This window comes from Mustela erminea, chromosome 6, assembly GCF_009829155.1.
Source record: "Mustela erminea isolate mMusErm1 chromosome 6, mMusErm1.Pri, whole genome shotgun sequence".
In the NCBI taxonomy this organism is placed as follows: domain Eukaryota; kingdom Metazoa; phylum Chordata; class Mammalia; order Carnivora; family Mustelidae; genus Mustela; species Mustela erminea.
In genome coordinates this window covers 65,547,697-65,566,685 of record NC_045619.1, presented here as the reverse complement: position 1 = coordinate 65,566,685, position 18,989 = coordinate 65,547,697, and the positions used below count along the sequence as shown (strand labels likewise).

Here is an 18,989-nt window from a genome sequence, read left to right as displayed (position 1 = left end):
GTATAAAAATTCAACATTGGTTGCAAAAGCAACTTTTGCAAGTATTCCTGGAATAAATATTAGCTATTATAAGTTGTCATATATTTAATTTTTATCTCCATTAATATTAATAGTGTATTCTGAAAGTATGTGTTAAAAATTGTGAAGAGTCTGAAATTTATCCTACTTGCAAGCTAACAATTTATCCTGCCACAGTTTCATGGATGTTAATAGTGGATATGATACCCCTGGATCAGAAACAAAAGACAACTTATTACTGATAGCAATGGCAGTAACAGAATATCAACATTTTGATATCAGTTCTTCGAGCCACAACTCCCACAGTGAAGAAGAAGAAGTCTGGAAGATGTCTGTAAATACAGTAAGTTGCTTTACAGGGCAGGAGCCCTGAGCTTAAGGAAACAGTTCTTTTTAAAACAAGTAAGTGTGTCTGCCATTTGTTCTATAGAAAGGTTTTTTCCAAAGCTATAAGAAATCTACCCTGAATTCTGAAAGACCTCAACTCCATCTCTCAAGACTGCTAAATAAACACCCTTGGAAAATACAGTGGGGAACAAAAGGCAATCCATGCCTTGCTCTCAAGACATATAGAAATATCAGGAACATGGCATATTGTCTTCCAACAATAGGCTTTATGGTTTATAATCAAAAGATAACTTTAAATTTAATTACTGAGTTTCAGCTATGATTTGATAATTGGGATTGAGATTATTATTCCATAGTAAAGAACAAGAAAACTGAAAAATATATTTGGCAATAATTTTCATACATTGGATAACAGAAAACAGAGGGCTCTGATCCCCAGAAGACAAATGAGAGTGGAGCCCTGCTATTGCTCTCGTTCTCTGTTTACAGGCTTTTCTGGACCTCTATGGGGGCAGGGACCAGAAGGGACTATTCCAAATGAAGAAAACAGACTTGTTGAATTAACAAGATAGAGTTCAGAGAAGCTGAAATACTTGGCATTTTTTGGAAGACTATCCAAGAAAAGGGAGCTACATAGAGAGAAAGCTCCAAAGATCTGCATAAAATTCTCTTTTAGAGGGCAGCTGAATAGAATTCATATACACAGGATAGAAAGCTATGTGGCTAGGCAAAAAAAAAAAAAAAAAAAAAAGATCTTGGAGCCATAAGATAAGTAGTTTCTAGAGTTCACACAGATCTGAGAAATATTCAAGTTCTAACTATCCAGAGTAGAGAGTCCTTGTTAAAACCCTGGAACTATCAGTAGGGACCCCAGAAAAATCATGCTTTAGTAGCAGAGCTAAGTTTCTGTTAGATTAAAGTGATTCTAGATTCTCTTTTTAAAAAGCTTAAAAACAGCCTCAAAAGAATAAATTGAGCACAGTAATTCACTATTAGAACAAAACCCAACAGTCTTTGAGGAGTATAATAAAATCTAGCACTTGAAAACATAGAAATCATAATCTAATAGAAAATTTCTACACATAAAAAGAAGCAGAAAAGGTGTCACTTTAGAATTAGAAAAATTGGGAAATTTTAGGAATTTTCCCAATTTTAGGAAAAATTAGAAATAATCTAACACATTACCAGTCAATAAAGACATATCCAGAAATGACAGAGATGATGGGATTAACAGAAAAGAAGTTTATGACACCTTACAAATATGTTTTTAAAATGTTCAAGAATTGGGGTGCCTGGGTGGCTCAGTTGGTTGAGCATTTGCCTTCAGCTCAGGTCATGGTGCAGAGTCCTGGGATACAGCCCTGTGCCAGGCTCCCTGCTCATCATGGAGTCTGCTTGTCCTTCTCCCTCCCTCCCTCTCATGCTCAATCTCTCATTCTCTCTCTCTCTCTCTCTCTCTCTCAAATAAATAAATAAAATCTTTAAAAAAAATTAAAACAGTAAAAATGTTCAAGAATTTTTTAAAAAGCATAAGCAAATGAATGGAAAAATGGAAGGTAGTTTTTTTTTTTAATTAATTTTTTATTTTTTAATAAACATATATTTTTATCCCCAGGGGTAAAGGTCTGTGAATCACCAGGTTTACACACTTCACAGCACTCACCAAAGCACATACCCTCCCCAATGTCCATAATCCCACCCCCTTCTCCCAAACCCCCTCCCCCCAGCAACCCTCAGTTTGTTTTGTGAGATTAAGAGTCACTTATGGTTTGTCTCCCTCCCAATCCCATCAGAGAAAGACAACTATCATATGATCTCCCTGATATGAGGAAGTGGTGATGCAACATGGGGGCTTAAGTGGGTAGGAGAAGAATAAATGAAATGGAAGGTAGTTTTTAAAGTTCCAAATGGAGAGGCACCTGGTTGACTCAGTCAGTTAAGCAACCATTGGTTGATTTTGGCTCAGGTCATGATCTCAGGGTCTTGGGCACTGTCTTGGCTCTTTGCTAAGGGTGGAATCTGCTTACGTTTCCCCTCATCACCCCCATACTCACCTGTGTTCTCTCTCTCTCTAAAAAAAAAGAAGTTCCAAATGGATCTTCTGGAGATGAAAAATACAATATCTCAAATTAAAAGTTCACTTTAAAAATTAAAAGCAAGCTAGAAATTGTAAAAGAAATGGTCAATGAATTTGAAAATAGAGCAGTAGAAATTATCCAGGACAAAACAAAGAGGGAAAAAGAGCTAAAAACTTGTAATACAGCCTCTGTGACCTGTTGGAGACAACACATGTAATTAGAAACCCAAAAGAGAGGAAAAAGAAAAAGCATTTGAAAATGCACTAGGTAAAAATTTTCTAAATTTAATGAAAACTATGAACTTACAGATCTAAGATTCTCAACAAACCCAAGCACGATAAATACAGAATTTGGAAACTACTAATTAAAGAAAAAAATTTAAAACTTCTCAAAGGAGAATAAAAGACACAATCTATACAGAAGAGTAAGGATAAGAATTACAGCACATTTCATGCATGAAGGTATGCAAGACAGAAGACAGTAGAAGGACATCTTTAAAATTATAAAAAATTAAAGTTAACCTAGAATTCTGTAGCCAGTAACAATATATTTTAATAAAGGTAAAATCAAAATTTGTCTGATTTTAACAGGCTGGGAATATCATCCTCAGTAAACTAACACTATAAAAAATATTCAATGAAATATTTCAGGTAGGAGGAAAATGGTACTTATGGCAATTTATATACAAAAAAGAAATTCATATATTGGAAATAATAAATATGTGGGTAAATGTAAAAATATTTTTATTTGTTTAAAAGAATTCTTTAAAATAGAGTTGACTAAAACAAAAATATTAACAATAAATTGTGTTATTTTCAGGAATTAGTAACTTATGTCAAAAAATAGCATGAAGGATGGAAAGGAAATAAGTAGAAATATAGTTACATTGTAGATGAAGTAGAACAGAATTAGTTGATGGCAGATTGAGATGTTTTAAAGGTTCATTTTTCAAACCATGCAGCAATCAATAACAGCAAAAAGATGTATACATGATACACTGATAATGAACATAAAGTAGAAGACTAAAGATTAGTTAATAAATTCAAAAGAAGGAAGAAGAAGAGAGAAAAAGACAAAGAACAAATGGAACAAGTGGAAATAAACTAGCAAGATGATAGATTCAAAACTGAGCATATCAATGATTACATTAAATATAAACCATAAAAGCTCTAATTAGAGGCCAGATATCATGAGACTGAATAGAAAAGCAAGACCTACTTTTGTGCTGCCTATAAGAAACCCACTTTAAATATAAAGACTTAGATAACTTATAAGGAAAGTGGAAAACTACATACCATGAAAACATTAATTATAAGAAAGCTGGAATGGCCATATTAACATCAGAAAATTTAGCATTGAGAACAAGCAATATTACTAAGGATCAAGAGGAACCCTTTATCATTATAAATAGGTCAGTTAATTCAGAAGACATAATTAGTGTTAACTGTGTATATATCTAGTTATAAATCTTTCAACTGAGAACTGAGAACTGAAAAGGGATACAAATACTCTCCTCATAGGTACTGCTAGAGAAACTAGGCATAAAATCAGAATTTAGAAATATTGAACACTGTTATCAACATCTTTTCCCAAGTGATATTTCTGGAAACTATATCCAGCAGCTGCAAAATACACATCTTTTTGAAGCACACATGGATTTTTCACCAAGATAATTCATATGCTGGACTTCAAAGCAAATATTAATAAATTTAAAAGAATTGAAATCAGATAGTTTTTCCTCTCATCTCTATGGAATTACATTAGAAATAAATAACATAAAAATATCTGAACTAACCTCAAATATTTTGAAATATAAAAGCACCTCTCTATTAGTCACCCATGAGTCAAAGAAGAAAGCACAAAAAATTAGAAAATATCTTGATTGAATGAAAATTTCACATTACATACCAAAATATTTAGAAGGAAATTTATAATTTTAAATATTCATTTTAAAAAAGAGGAAAATTCTGTATTAGTAATCTAAGAAACTAGAAAAAAACCAAGTTAACTGCAAAGGAGAAGGAATGCCATAATAAATTTAATTTCAGTAGATGAATATATAAACATAATATCAATTAATAAAAAGGACACAATAGATTAAAAACAATTTTTAAAAAGGTTCCTCTTGTATAATATTGCCAAAATTGGTAAACAGGAGGATTGAAAAAATAGGGAAGCAGAAATTACTCGAAGCAGAAATGAAAGAGGGATTATCGTTGCATACCCTACAGACAGAAGGCATTAAGAAATATTATGAAGAGGTTTGTGCCAATAAATCTGAAAAAAGCTAAAATGAACAAACTCTTTGAAAGACAAATTGCTGAAATTAATATAAGAAGAAATGGAAGGTTATCTTTCTGTATAAGGTATAGAAAGTCTCAGGTGAACGTTGCTCCTACTCTAACACTTGGAAAATCTGGGATAATCTACAAGATAAATAAAAATAAAAACTTGAATAACATATTTTTTTGAGTCCATCAGAGGCCTATGTTTTAATGGCACTCAACTGATCTGAATTCTAGAGTGACAAGACCTACCAAGGAGAAATAGAACAACCAAACTCCCTTTGGCAAGGAATATAATCCACACTGGTAATAAGAACTCAGCTAAAATTTTAACACAGTTGTAAAGACACAGTGGGCCAGCATATTTGTTTGTAATATCTGGGAGTTTCAAGCATAATGGAGCTTAGCACTCACTCACAACCTCTTTTGTATGGAATACACTTGTGAGAAAAATGGAGTTAACAAAAGAGATAAGCAGTCTCTTTTAAGGGAATAAACAAGTACATGATGATTAATAGTAGGAGACAGGAACTGGGAAGCAATAATTCTAAACATGCATCTGTTAAGAACTTCAAAATTCCAAATACATAACACAACTCAGTAAGAGGACCAGCAACCCAATAAAAGCTGGTGAAAAGATTTGAACAAGCACTTCATCGAAGAAGGTATACTTAAGGCAAACAAACACAATGAAAAGATGTTCAACATCATTAATCATTAGAGAAAAGCAAATTTTATTGAGACATAATTTGCATAGTACAAAACTCATAGTTCTAAATTGTACAATTCAGTAGTTTTTTAGTATCTTCCCAAGGTTCAGTAACATTACTAGTATCTAACCCCAGAATATTTTCCTCATTCCCAAAAGAAATCCCATACCAATTAGCAGTCATTCCCCATTCTCTCCTCCACCCATTCCTCTGGCAACTACTGATTTTTCTTTCTCTATGGATTTACATATTATGGATCTTTTATATAAATGGAATTATATGACCTTTTGTTACTGGCTTTTTTCCACTGAGCATGTTTTCAAACTTTATCCATTTGTGGGATGTGGTGCTTTATTCCTCTTTATGACTGAATAATTTATGGAAATATAACATTTGTTAATCCATTCATCAGCTGATGGGCATGTACGTTGTTTTCACTTTGGGGCTTTTATGAATAATGCTGCTGAAAATATTCATGTACAAGTTTTTGTATGAATATATGTTTCCAATTCTTCTGCATATATACCTAGAAGTAAAAAATTTTTTAGGCATTTTAATGAGTGCGAAGTAGCATAGCATTGTGATTTTGCTTTGCATTTCACCAGTAGCTAATAATGTTGGTTATCTTTTCAAGTGTTCATTGGCCATTGGAACTTCTTTGGACAAATGTCTATTTAATCCTCTGCCCATTTTAAATTGGGTTATTTGTCCTGTTATTGTTGAGTTGTAAGAGTACTTTTTATATTTGGTAAGAGTATATATATATATATATATATATATATATATAATATACACACACACACTATATACACACACACTATATATATATATATATGACATATACTACATATATGATTTGCAAATATTTTTAAACATACATATTTGTAAATATATGTATATACTACTAAATATATATAATTTGCAAATATATAACTGCTATTGAATATATATATGATTACTAAATATATATATTTATTTGCAAATATTTTTTCCCAAAATGTGGATTGTCACATCACTTTCTTGAGAGCATTACTTGAAAACAAATGTTTTTAAATTGATAAAGTTAAATTTGCCTATCTTTTTCCTTTGATCGCTTATGCTTTTGATTTTGTGTGTAACAAACTTTGCCTAATCCAAGGTCATGAAGATTTACACTCATGTTTTATTATGAAAGTTTAATCTCTACATTTGGGCCATTGACCACTTTGTTAATTTTTGTATGAAGTGTGAAGTAGGAGTCGGCATGTAAATAACCAGTTGCTCCTCCCCCCACCCAACATTCACCACTGAGTACTCTTGGTATACTTGTAAAAATCAGGTGACCATAGGTTTATCTTTGGACTCTCAATTCTCTTTCATTGAGCTATTTATCTATTATTACACTAGCACAACACTCTTTTGATTACAGTAGCTTTCTTTTTTTTAAAGATTTATTTATTTATTTGACAGAAATCACAAGGAGGCAGAGAGGCAGACAGAGAGAGAGGAGGAAGCAGGCTCCCTGCTGAGCAGAAAGCCCGATGCGGGGCTCTATCCCATGACCTCGGGATCATGACCTGAGCCGAAGGCAGAGGCTTTAACCCACTGAGCCACCCAGGCGACCCGATTACAGTAGCTTTTTAGTAGGTTTTGAAACTGGGACATGTTTGGCTCTTCTGGGCCCCTTATAATTTCATATCAATTTTAGGATGAATTTGTTCATCTGTGTAAAAAAACAGCAGTTGAAATTTTGGTAGGGATTATGTTGAATCTGCAGATAAAGTTGGGGAGTATTGACATCTTAACAATGTTTTCCAATTCACAAGCTTAAATGTCTTTCCACTGATTAAGGTTTTGTTTCATTTCCTTCAGTGATATTTCGTAGTTTTCAATGTGTAAGTCTTGCACTTCTTAGTTAAATTTATTCCAAGTATTATATTATTTTTTATATTATTGTAAGTGGAATTGTTTTCTTAATATCATTTCAGATAATTTATAGCTAATAAATAGAAATATAAATTTTGTGTGTGTGTTGAACTCATATCCTACACATGCTGGACTTACTAGGTATAATAGTTTTTCTGTGGTTTCTTTAGGATGTATATTATCATGTCATTCTCAAATAGAGATAGTTTTACTCCTTCCTTTGATCCTGATGCCTTTTATTTCTTTCTATTGCCTAACTTCCTCGGCTAGAACCTCCAATACAAGGTTGAAAAAAATTGGTAACACACAATCTTGTCACGTTCCTGTTTCAGGGGGGAAAGCTTTCAGTTCCCACTACTAAGAATGACACTAGTCGTAAGTTTTTCAAAAATGTCCTTTTTCGGGTTGAGGAAATTCCCATCTATTCCTAGCTTGTTGTGTATTTTTTTGTCTTTCTTTTTTTTTAAAAAACTCTTTATTTAAATTCAATGTAGTTAACATATACTGTATTATTTGTTTCAGGGGTAGAATTTAGTGATTCATTATTGCCTATTTTTGTCATGAAAGGGTGCTAGATTTTAGATTTTGTCAAATGCTCCTTCCATATCTATTGAGATATCATATGGTGTTTGATGTTATCTTAATATGGAGTAGTCGCATTGATTGATTTTCATATGTTGAACCAACCTTGCATTCTTGGGCTAAAGCTCACTTGGTCAGGGCATATAATCCTTTTTCTATGCTGGTAGGTTAACTTTGCTTGTATCTTGTTGAGGATTTTTGCATCTATATTCATAAAGGACATTGGTTCATGGTTTTCTTTTCATGTGGTATCTATCTGTTTTTGACATCAGAATAATACTAATGATAAAGTTAGGAAGTGTTAACCTGTCTCTTCTTTTTGAAAGAGTTTATGAAGAACTGACATTAATTCTTCTATAAACATTTGATAGAATTCACCAGTGATGTCATCTATTCCTGGGCTTTTTTTTCTGGGAAGATTTGTAATTACTAACACAATATGGATACTTGTTATAGGCCTAATCAAATTTCTATTTCTTGTTGAGTCGTTTTTGATAGTTTTATCTTCTATAACTTTATCCATTTCATCATAGATTTCCAATTTCTTGACATATAATTATCATGTTCCATATTTCTGTAAGATCAATGGTAATGTTTCTTCTTTCATTTGTAATTTTAGTAATATTATTTTTCTAAGTGGTTTTCCTCCTGTGGCTTATGAGATACTCTTCCACTTGGTTCTCTTATTTCTCTGTATTTATTTTAAGTATCTTTTGTTTCCCTCTCTTTCTCTGCTTTTTAGATAACAGTGACCCTAGGATTCTGATAGACTGTTTCCTCTACTGCCATGGCATAAAATGTTACTTATATATTGATGTGTCATCTACTGCCATGGCATAAAATGCTACTTATATATTGATGACTCTTGGTATTTTATTTCTCGAAGAAATCTCCCTTCTGAGCTTTGGACAGTATCTATAGCCGGAATCTTCAGTCTGGTGTGCTAATGTCACCCCAACATGCCCAAAACTAAAATTGTCTATTCCTCCTCATACTAAATTTGCTCTGTGTCACCTAGTTCAGTGAATGGCATGACCATTGATTCAAGTGCCTAAGACCCAGACCTAAGTTTCACATGGCTTCTCATATCTTCCAATCACCAAGACTTGAAAATAATATTTTATATCTCTCCTTGAGACTTACATTACTTAAGGGATGCCTTAGTGACTCAGTTGTTAAACATCTGCCTTCCGCTCAGGTCATGATCCCAGCATCCTGGGATCAAGCTCCGCATTGAGGTCCTGGCTCAGCAAGAAGCCTGCTGCTCCCTCTCCCACTCCCCCTGCTTATGTTCCCTTTCTCACTGCGTACCTCTCTGTCAAATAAAGAAATAAAATTTTGTTTAAAAAAAACTTACTACTTAATACTTATAGTACTTAATTCCTTATATCTCTCTTGTTGCACCTAATGTCTTCTCTGACTGAATTTTGTCCTCTTAATTTTCCCAAAGTCTGATAAATCATTCATTTTCAGACACAATACCTCATTTTTTTCATCTTTTCTCTTTCCAATCCTCCAGACACATTAATTGTTCCCTCTTTTCAACTCATGTTTGATCCTGACTTCATTTCAGTCCCTCTAAGACCATACGGAATATATTGATTTGCATGTCTTTATCTCTTTCCTCTAACGTAAGATGCTCAAGGGCAGAGGACCCAATTCACCTATGCATTCTCTTCTGGGAATGATAGATACTTGAAATACATTCATTGAGTGAATGAGTGGACAGATGAATGCAATATTGCTAGATCTCAGCCTTGTTAGATTAGGAAGCAGTGTAGTAGGATATAAAAGGGGTTAGAAGGAGGACATTCAAATCTAAGAGGGTGCAAAGACTCAGAGCCATAAAATCATGGCTTACCACAAGTTTACAAAATTGATGAAAGTAAGGAAGCTTACTCACATCCAAAGAGCCAGCTTTGATTGCTGACCCTTAACCAGATGAGATGCAAAGAAGATGGGAAGGTTGGAGGAATCCATATTCACTGCCCAGACTAGGGAATCATATGTCTTGCCTTACTGTAATTGCTGACACTAAAGCCAGAGGCCAGAGGACACACTAAACCCCATAGTCTAAAGAACCATGACATCATCACTGGCATGAGAAGCTAAAGTTTGTTGTTGCCACCTCCTAAAAGGCTAGCAGTCTTTGGCCTGCAGATACAAACTCAGAATGTCCCCGGCACTCACTTGCTGCAGTTGTGAATACGAAAGCCACAGCTTACTGTTGTGCCTGCTCTACCCTTGGCTGCCCTCAGAAATGTGGCTTGATAGCGGTCCTGTGCTCAAGTCACTGCTGCTGAAATACATCTCTGCTCAGAACGTGTCACTTCCTTATAGTTTGGAAGGTGGCTTATTTTCCCTGCTAAGCTAAGGGCATGCAACACAAGTTGATTCTAGAATGTCTTGGTCAGGTATGTTGGTATGGGCAGCTGTTTTCTTCCCTGTCCTTGGGTGCCAGGCTTATCTACTAGCACATCATGCTTAAACGACACAGTCACCCAGATGCCTCTTCATCTCCTTTTCTACTTACCTTAAACAGGGCTACCTCAGTTGAATCAATATAATTTAATTTTTTTTAATTTAAAAGGCAAGGGTCTTGTTCCTTTTCCTTCTTAGGATACCTCGATAATCTTATATGAAATGATTTATTTTGCCTCTTACATATCAAGAGCTTTTGTGCAAGTGGGCGTGTCAGAATTAAGTTCAAGAGGCCATCCATACACTAAATGTCTTTTTATAAGAGCTGATTTCTGTAAATATTAATGAAGTACAAATTATTTTTAAAATAACTTGTGTGGAGTGTGTGTGTGTGTGTGTGTATGCGCGTGTGTGTTTTTGCACTGAAAGGAGAGAGGAGGTCATCTCAGGGTTCTTAGTTCTGGCTGCATCACTAACTGCTGTTGACTTTGGATGACTCACATAAAAATCTCGCTGCCTCACTTCCTTCATATAAAAAAAAAGGAGGGGTGGAGCTATGTAGTTGTTCTGGTAACTTCCAACTCTAGATAATTCTATAATTCTTTTTGATGACCTAAACATAATTTGTAGGCAAACACACCCTTGCGTGTTGTTCCGGAAGCTTCATTCTGACCATCAGGTTCATTCTTGGTCATCAGCTTGATTTAGCCAATTCCTGATTACCCATTCACAGATGCTTGTGGATTACCCATGGGTGGTCTGGCTCTTCTGGCTCTTCATAAGCAATAGATTAGACAGGGGGCTGCTCCAGGGCCCACCATAAGCCAGATTCATCCAAATACAGAGCCAGAACCATGCCAGTCTCAGCAGGTTGGTGGGGCCCAAGGCAAGGTACCTCCAGCTCTGCTTCAGAATGTTCATGTCCAGCTGCTTCAGAGTGTGTTCACAAGCACAAATTCCTATGGCAGACTAACAAAAAGGGATCAAAAGAAGATGGAGTGCTTCACCAAATTCCCCTAGGCCCTAGACAGGAGCTGCTTTCTGAGACGGTCATGAGACTGAATGCAAGGGTGTAGCCCTGTCATAAAATTGCCCTGCACTGTTTGTGTTTTCCTGATATATGGTGCTCATGTCAAATCAGAACTGAATCCAAGCCCTCACCCTCAGACACAACGTGAGTGTTTTGGGAGGTTCCAAACATCTTTGGTTTGTTTTTAAATTTTAATAAGTTCAGTACTTCCTGGGTTTGGCCAGGCCAGACACACCACAGGACGTTTCCAGCCTGAAACCAGAAAGCGTGCAGGCACTCACAGAGGAGACTGATGCAGCGAGCTTTCCATCCCACTTGCCAGACCTAAAAGCATCTCGTGTGGTTAGCTGACTCGTGGTTGTACCTACCCAGAGCGCATAACATATGAAAGGAGATGTTACAGATTAGCCATCTACTAGCACACTATGCATGCGTTTGCCCTCATATATCCGCTACGTCTCATCATATTTCTAGGAAGGGAAGAAGACTGGCCTTCTCATTAACTAGATGAATGTGAACATTTCTTGACAGCAAGGACAATGTTTCCATGTTCAATTTACTATTAAAAGAACTCCAATAGTAATTGCTGTTGATGAGGAGGAAATTGAGGCACTGACATTTTGAATAATCCAGTTCAGGGCTATGAGTCACCCATCCACAGTATTCAGTTCAGTAACTATGTAATTGAATGCTACTGCCCGAGCACCAGGATAATTATAGACACCACGGAGGATTAGAAACTTGTAAGATGTTGGGGCTTCGAGAACCAAGTGGTCATCCAGGAAACCGCGACACAGTATCTGGCCTCAAAGAGGTTACAATCCAGCATGAAGACAATATTAGCTCTCATGAACTCCATGGGAAAATAAAAGGCGTGGGGCAGGTGCCTCCTATAGGCACAGATCTCCCCATTTATTTCCCTTCACAGCTAAGCTCATTTCCAGAGAAGTTTGTACTGGCAGTCTCTGCTCTCTTACTTCTCAGCTTCTAGGAGGAACATTCAAACCTTCTCAGTGTTAAGTACAAATGAGCACTTTCTGTCCACGTCTGACTTGCCCTGTCAGCAGCATTTGACATTCTTAACAGCTTCTTCCTGCTGGAAACTCTTCGCATGTCCAATATTAAGTATATGGTCTGTTGTCTCTTCTTTCTTCCCTACTGCCCCCACATTCTCCTGCACCAGTCTCTTCCTGAAATTTCCCATCTTGGTAGAGAACACCACCATCACCCAGTTAGTCAAGCCAGAAATGGCGGTAGGTGCAAGATTTGGGGGGAGAGGAGATGACTCGCTAGTTATTCCTTTTATGCACCCTCCTGCCTAGTCAGTCACAAAATCTTATAGGATTTTCTTTATTAACATTATGTGGATTCCTTCTTCTGATTCTCAAAACTGTTGGCTTTATCCCATGTCACCTGTATTACTGAAGAATCTATTATTAACCTCGCTTTTGGCTTTTAGACTCATTCTCTGTCAATACACCTTTCAGGCTGCTATCAAATTTACATCCCCCCCCAAAAAAAATTTGTTATCAAGCTACTTCCCCATTTAAATTTGACTCCCCCTTCCTGTAGGAGAAATTCAAAGTCCATGGTTATGACATGCAAGAACATTTGTGATCTGGCTCCAGCCGTGTCTTCACCTTCACCCACCCCTAGTCATTCTCAGTGACTTTGGTCCTGGGACAGTGTGGATGCTCTGTCTCACCCCTGCCCCTTTGTTCATTCTGGTCCAAACTCACTTACCTTTCTATTCTCAAGAGTCCTTTATCTTTATCCTAACCCACTTTGTCCAAACCTCTATCACAGCACTTACCAAGCTGTATAGCTTTTACAAATGCGAAGATTTTTAAAAGATAAAATAACATAAAAACCAACCAGGCATGTTTGGAAAACTGAAAGTAGTTTCACTTGGTTGAGCTCGGCCCTTGGTGACCCTACAAGGTATGGAACATGAAATGAAATTTACAGATTTTAATCAGGGATTACTTGATCAGATTTGCATTTTAGAACCTTATTCTGTTTGTGTGTAAGATGCATTGGAAAAACTCCGTAATTATTAGGGCTTGAAGGAGGGCAGGTAGTGTGGGTAAAAAAAGGATGAGGAATGATTCCAGAAGTATTTATACAGTGAAATTGGCAAGTCTGATGGATCATTTAAGTGAATTGGAGAATTTACCCATTGATTCAGTAATTATTGAGGACTAAGTATTGTTGCAGTTTCTAGAGGTACAAAGAAATTATAAGACAATTTTCCCACTCTTATAGAAACTTATTATAGCAAAATACAAGATAGGTCAGAGGTAGACTCAAATAAATATAAGAGTTTTTAGCAAATGGTAAAGATTGAATTCTTTAATATGTAGTTTTAGGACAACTGGCTGTTTGGGGAAAACAGATATAAAATTTTATTTTCCCATCAAATCCAGTTCCAAATAAATTGAATGCAATATGTGAAATAATAAAAACAATAAAGCAACCATAGTTTAACATGTATATAAATATATGGCATCTAAACCTTCCTACACAGAGCGCCAAAGACATAAACCGCATGATGAAGAGCAATGCATTTGACTACAGATTTAGTATGATATGGAAACTTCTGTTACACTATCACACACTTGCTTTTGATTTTGCTTGTTCTGAAGGCTGTCAGGAGAAAAGTCTGAGGATCTGTCTGATTAAAGACGTATATAAAAGAGCACTCTGGGCTCACTTCGGCAACTCATATACTAAAATTGAAATGACACAGACAAGATTAGCATGACCTCTGTGTAAGGATGATGTGCAAAGTTGTGACACATTCGTATTTTTAGATGTGGAAGATGTTCTTGTGACAATGGAGTAAGGCTTTTGTCCCTTCTCTGTTCTGAGACCTGACTTGATATGCAACATGCCAGTGGTCCCTCTCCCTGGCCAGGGTTTGGGATAGGTTCTTTCCCTCTGGCTGTTGTGTCAAGTCCCTAGGATATGGATAAAAACCAAAAGCAGGTAAAAAGAGAGAGGGAGAGAGAGAACCACGAGGCTTTAATTACTTTTATGAGGGTGTTAATTGAGTACCCAAATAATGGTAACAGCTTTGAACCAAACAACTCCAGAAACTCAGAGGCAGAGGTACCCAATAACACTCCTCAAAGAAAGAAAAACAATTATCAAGCTTAATAAAACATTTCTAGTTTGAAGTTTTCCACTGATAGACTTTTGTCTCCTGAAGTTTAGTTTCAGGAGCTAAATAATTTCCATCCATCCAGTAAGCAATTAATGAGAATCTATTATGCTCTAAAGCTCTGCATTAGATTCTGTCTTTTCCTCAGTAAATACAGTTATCTTCCTGAAAGATGAGTAAGACAATGCCTTTGCCCTCGAGCAATTCATGGACAAAGACTTAAAGAGGGGAATAATACCTACAGTGTATTCTGTATTTTACTAATACTGCATGCATTTAAATTATTTCACGATGCCAGCCTGGCTGGGTTAAGTAACCTACAGAAGACACTGGAGAGAGAACCTTTTCATTTAATGGCTATAGCATAAGCTTTCCTTTTCGGTTAGATGGAGCCCTGGTTTGTGGGGCTGTCAGCACAACACCTTCTAAAATATCACATTCCCTTTCCATGATGCTTAAGAGGCAAGGGATGTGGATTTAAGAGAAGAAAGTGATGCTTATTACTTTGAGTGAGGTCATCAGAGTCACTCTGCAGGACCCTTATAGGAGCAGAACGGGGCCCACTACCGACCCATCCCAGTTAAAATGATCTCGATGGAGGGGGACATTTTGGTGAATAAATATACAGAATGTCATCGTGTTTGCCTCAAGCTGTTTTTACGTGATAAACCCTAGACATTCTGAATTTTGTCTTGAGAGCATTGAACATTTTCTATGGCAAGAAGGCAATAAACATCTCCCTGTGGGCATCTCTTTGTCCCCCAAACGTCACATCTCTAAGCCCATCCACGCCTGGCCAACTTTTGTTCTTGGGTTTCCATCTGCCAGATTGGACCGCTCCCCCATCTCTGATTTCCAAATGTCCTCCAAGTCTTTGTGTTTGGGATTGCTTCCCCTTGACTCTTTTTAAAAGTTTTCTCTGGGGCTGGATGAAATTAGTATCCTGGCTTTAGGCACCCAGAGCCTTGGAGCTCCCTCTCCTCCGGCCGGCCTCACGCTCACCCCGCCCCGGTCTCGGTCCACCACAGAATCTCCACGATGATGTTCTACAAACACATATTTTGAAAATTTCCTCTTTTCCCCCCTCATTAAAACGTTCCCTCAGTACTTCCCTCTTTCCAAGACTAACTCTCAGAGTTCTGGGTAAAGGGAAGCAAAAAAAAAAAAAAAAAAAAAAACCAAACCTAAACAAAACCCAGTCATTCAGGGACCTACTACAGATCTATCACACTGGGAAAGGTTGTCCTAGACTCCAACTCCTTTCTTAATTGGCTTATGACTAAAAGCTGTGCAGGGACCTATAAACAGCAATCCAGAACACGTACCATGCTTCCTTCTCCATTATCTCCCCAACCCCTTCCAAATCTGAGGGAAGCTAAGGACACAGATTCTGGGATGCTTGTGGGTTCTTTCTGACCCTCGGTGATTATTAAACAGCACATTTGGGTTAGGGTTTTTTTCCCCTGTATTGTGGTTTCTGTGATTAAGTGATGTACTACATAATGTTCTTGCAACTTTAGCTGCCTGACATATTTTTACTATTTCTGCATATTCATTTTTTATTTTTCTACAAAAAAAAAATAAAAAGAGGTATTCGAAAATTAGATTGAGATTTGTTCTCTCCTTTTTAGAGATTTGACCAAATCTTTAGAAGTGCACAATGGGATATTGTTCTCAAAGATCAGCACTTTTGTAAGTCAACAAAGGAAAGCTCTTTCTTCAGTGAAGTCACCCTCTGCCCACTCTACCAGGGAGTTAAGCAGTTTCTAAAGTTTACGCGTGCTTGCTGACTGGCAAACGGGGAGAATGGAGAGGGAGGAAAGGGGGGAGGAAATGGAGAATGAGAGAAAGAAGAAGGGAGAGAAAAAGAAGCGAGAGGGAGAAGATAAGGAAGCAGTTGCATATTCAGTGAACCTGAGTGAGTCTAAGATTTTCCTTCACTTGTTGGCCCTGGATTACAAAGGTGGTCAGTTTGCTGTCTTGCTCTGGGCCACATTATTGCTTCCCATTATATCTATTTCTTTTGTTTTAGATCAAACAACAACAACAACACAGTGATGCTGAATCTTTTGATATTGAACATTGCAAAACAATAAAGGCATCCCTAAAACATTTTTTTTCCGTAACAGTTAATTCGTATAGTTTCCAGCACAATTTAAAAGTGGTTTAGTTTCAAATAGTCAAAAGACTATTCAAAATAGTCTTAAAAATATACAGAACTGATTATAAGAAAAAGACCTCCTCAAGGTGGTATATTTTGCTTGAACGGGGAAACAAGATCGCGCATGGCCTCACTCTGTGGGCTTTGTTTTTCCGAGGTTATTGAAGAAAAGAGAGGTTTGCCAAAACTAAACAAAACACAGACCCATTTCTTTGAACCTGAGAACTCTCCAATGCCCAAACATGATTAAAAACCATCTTGGTTAAGCCCCTTTGATCGGCCTGCCTGTCGTAAAACCTGTTCCGAGTCCCTGGCAATCACGGTCTTATCTGTGTGGTCCTTTCCTTTCACTAATTGCTTATGGAAGATGGGGCACAGAGAGCTCAGTGCCCATGGAGAACGATGCCACTGTACCTTCACCCCGGAGCAAACCCGAGCAAATGTGCCTTCTCATATCTCCACAAAAGAGACTTTCTGAGGAGAGTAAGGGAAGGAACTGGAAGGAAGTTAAGCGAGTAACTTCAGGACGGCACAGAGAAATATGCAGACAAATGCTTGGCGTTTTCGGAGTTTTCTTTATTGAAGACCCTAATTGAATTTCATTGACTGAAGTTGAAAGCCATGTCTAGAGCACACTGTAGATCTGTTACTTTCCCGTTCTATTTATATGTCTATGAAGTAGATCATTGTAATGAATACAAATGGGCAATAAGTACAAAGTTATTGCATAATTTTTCAAAATTTTATGATTGCTTTTCCTATTTCCTCTTAGAATAATGGCCCCTCTGTGTAGCCTGTAGACCATTCACTATATCTTCAGTACATTTTACCATTTCAGCAAGATTTTAATTTATTAGAGATATACTAGAAGTGGTATGTAAACAATCCACAGAATGAAACTGATTTGTATGACACGGACAACCTGAACCAGTATTCAATTACTACTGAGATCACTTGGTGAATGCAAATGCATATGTATTTTCCCTCTCTTCCCCTCCCTGTCTGCTCCTTGATTTGGCAAAGATTGGGACTCGGGGACTGGAGGGAAAACCAAATTAAAGCCACCCACCAGCCCACAGCAAACAGAACAGAAAATGCCAGTCTTATGATGGGATGTGTAACAAGATGGAAAGTTCCTCTATGGGTTTGCATTTCTACACCAGACTTCGCCAAGGGTTCAAAGCTACTTGCTCTGAGCAAACAAACACAGATTTACAAGACTAAGTAGGCTGATGGCTGCTCCAGCGTCTGTGGGATTGCCTTGGATGGAAAATGACTGACCCTTTCCTTTGTTCTGCTCCTATTCCTTTTACTTTATCCCCCTTCTCTCTGAAAGTTCAAGCTCCTGTCTAAATATAATCACAATGGGAAGTCATCTGATGTGATCATTCCAGGACCTCTTGAGCCTATGTCAATGGCCACTCTTTGTCATGTCATGTCCAGGATTGTGGTCTTTGCCTCCCGGGCTCTTACCTCCAGTTTATGGTTCCTACTGACTTTGAACTCACAGCTGAAGTGATTTTCATCAGCTCTGTTCACTCCTCTGTACCTGAGCACAGTGGATGAGGGTTTCAAGTATTTTGGAAGCACCTTGATCCGCTCTGCCTGACAGCGCAGGAAAAGGCTTTTCATGGAAGAACAACAGGGCACTGGCGTTTGCAGAACTCGATGAGGCTGCAGAAACGAGAAGCTAAGAGAGCATATTGAAGGACAAGCATACGCTTCTTATGAGTCGAAGCTAAGAGAGCATATTGAAGGACAAGCATACGCTTCTTATGAGTCGTCATAGAGACAGAGCTTGAAAGGGTGTGTGTGCTTTGTTGGAGATACCTATTCTCTGTGAACTTACAGTCTTAGAATTTTAAATACGAATATTCACATAAAAGTGGAATAAAGCATGGAAAGCTAGAATTCACTGCAAGAACTGCACGATGTGGATATTTTTCTTGGCTTAAAAAAAATAGCTTAAATCTATATTGAAAAGAATTAAAATTTTTAATGTAAAAAGCTTTCCTAAAATAGATTTAAACCTAGTAAGGTTACACTGAAAATTAGGCACACCAGCAGTCATTGGGCCTAGGAAGTAGAACAGTACACTTCAAGCCATTTTCCTCATAGGCACCCTAAAAATATTTGGAAAACCATGTACTTTTTGACATATTTTCAAGTTGACATCCAAAAAATTTCAAAATAAGCTTAAATATTTGAAAAAGATGTAATTTATGGGGCACCTGGGTGGCACAGTTGGTTAAGCACCAACTCGTGGTTTGGGCTCAGGTCCTGATCTC

At 37.0% G+C, this 18,989-nt stretch overlaps 1 non-coding gene across 1 annotated transcript; it reads left to right on the top strand.

Annotated features, from left to right (window-relative positions):
• Positions 1 to 14,082: 14,082 nt before the first annotated feature.
• On the top strand, positions 14,083 to 14,189 carry LOC116594586. The gene has a single exon (XR_004287299.1). It is a non-coding gene; the product is annotated as a U6 spliceosomal RNA (small nuclear RNA).
• The last annotated feature ends 4,800 nt before the right edge of the window (positions 14,190 to 18,989 follow it).